This window comes from Bombus fervidus, unplaced genomic scaffold, assembly GCF_041682495.2.
Source record: "Bombus fervidus isolate BK054 unplaced genomic scaffold, iyBomFerv1 scaffold0132, whole genome shotgun sequence".
NCBI lineage: Eukaryota > Metazoa > Arthropoda > Insecta > Hymenoptera > Apidae > Bombus > Bombus fervidus.
The window spans coordinates 27501-29914 of NW_027212694.1; positions in this window are offsets into that span (position 1 = coordinate 27501).

Sequence of the window (2414 nt, forward strand, 5' to 3'; positions counted from 1 at the left end):
ACGTAACGATTTCGTTTTATTTTTTTAAAAAATTGCCCCCTCCGGACCGACATGACCGGGCGGTTGGCACTTCGTCGATCCCCCGGCCGGGACGTAGGGACTTAGAAAAATTCCGGACCGAAAAGTTATTTCGAGTTATCTCGCTTAAAAGCGTTATGATGCGTATATATTTTTACATAAATAGCAATATTACGTATTTCTACGTCGGGATTAAGCGTTTATTTCGTCCCGACAACGTTAAAAAAAAATTTTTAATCGAACCGTTTTTTCGAATTTTTTCGCTTAAAAGCGTTATAAGGTGCGAATATTCTTGCATAAATCGCTTTAAAATGACGTTTTACATCGGGATTAAGCGTTTATTTCGTCCCCGAAAGGTGCCGTAAAAAATTTACGATCGCGCCCGAGACGTTGGAACTTAGTCGCATTCTCGAGCGGTACGTTGGGACTTAGAAAAATTTCGGACCGAAACGTTATTTCGAGTTATTTCGCTTAAAAGCGTTACGAGGTATGAATATTTTTATAGAAATCGTTATGGTTCGACGAATTCTAGTCGAACGTAACGATTTCGTTTTATTTTTTTAAAAATTGCCCCCTCCGGACCGACATGACCGGGAGGTTGGCACTTCGTCGATCCCCCGGCCGGTACGTAGGGACTTAGAAAAATTTCGGACCGAAAAGTTATTTCGAGTTATCTCGCTTAAAAGCGTTACGAGGTATGAATATTTTTATATAAATGGGAATATTATGTATTTCTACGTCGGGATTAAGCGTTTATTTCGTCCCGAGAACTTTAAAAAAAATTTTTTAATCGAACCGTTTTTTCGAATTTTTTCGCTTAAAAGCGTTACAAGGTGCTAATATTTGTGCATAAATCGCTTTAAAATGACGTTTTACATCGGGATTAAGCGTTTATTTCGTCGCTGGAAAGTTATATAAAAAAAGTACGATCGCGCCCGGGACGTTGGAACTTAGTCGCATTCTCGAGCGGTACGTAGGGACTTAGAAAAATTTCGGACCGAAAAGTTTTTTCGAGTTATTTCGTTAAAAAGCGTTATGAGGTACGAATATTTTTATATAAATGGGAATGTTATTAAGTTTTACGTCGGGATTAAACGTTTATTTGGTCCCGAAAACGTTAAAAAAAAATAGTGGACCGACGCGACTCGGCCCGTCGGACTTTGTCATACTCTCCACCGGTACGTAGGGACTTAGAAAAATTTTCGACCGAAAAGTTTTTTCGAGTTATTTCGCTTAAAAGTGTTATAAGGTATGAATATTTTTATATAAATCGCTATATTATTATATTTTACGTCGGGATTAAACGTTTATTTGGTCCCGAAAACGTTAAAGAAAAATAGTGGACCGACGCGACTCGGCCCGTCGGACTTGGTCATACTCTCCACCGGTACGTAGGGACTTAGAAAAATTTTCGACCGAAAAGTTTTTTCGAGTTATTTCGCTTAAAAGTGTTATAAGGTATGAATATTTTTATATAAATCGCTATATTATTATATTTTACGTCGGGATTAAACGTTTATTTGGTCCCGAAAACGTTAAAAAAAAATAGTGGACCGACGCGACTCGGCCCGTCGGACTTGGTCATACTCTCCACCGGTACGTAGGGGACTTAGAAAAATTTTCGACCGAAAAGTTTTTTCGAGTTATTTCGCTTAAAAGTGTTATAAGGTATGAATATTTTTATATAAATCGCTTATATTATTATATTTTACGTCGGGATTAAACGTTTATTTGGTCCCGAAAACGTTAAAAAAAAATAGTGGACCGACGCGACTCGGCCCGTCGGACTTGGTCATACTCTCCACCGGTACGTAGGGACTTAGAAAAATTTTCGACCGAAAAGTTTTTTCGAGTTATTTCGTTAAAAAGCGTTATAAGGTACGAATATTTTTATATAAATCGCTATATTATTATATTTTACGTCGGGATTAAACGTTTATTTGGTCCGAAAACGTTAAAGAAAAATAGTGGACCGACGCGACTCGGCCCGTCGGACTTGGTCATACTCTCCACCGGTACGTAGGGACTTAGAAAAATTTTCGACCGAAAAGTTTTTTCGAGTTATTTCGTTAAAAAGCGTTATAAGGTACGAATATTTTTATATAAATCGCTATATTATTATATTTTACGTCGGGATTTAAACGTTTATTTGGTCCCGAAAACGTTAAAAAAAAATAGTGGACCGACGCGACTCGGCCCGTCGGACTTGGTCATACTCTCCACCGGTACGTAGGACTTAGAAAAATTTTCGACCGAAAAGTTTTTTCGAGTTATTTCGTTAAAAAGCGTTATGAGGTATTAATATTTTTATATAAATCGTTGTATTATTATATTTTACGTCGGGATTAAACGTTTATTTGGTCCCGAAAACGTTAAAAAAAAATTTTTTATTCGAA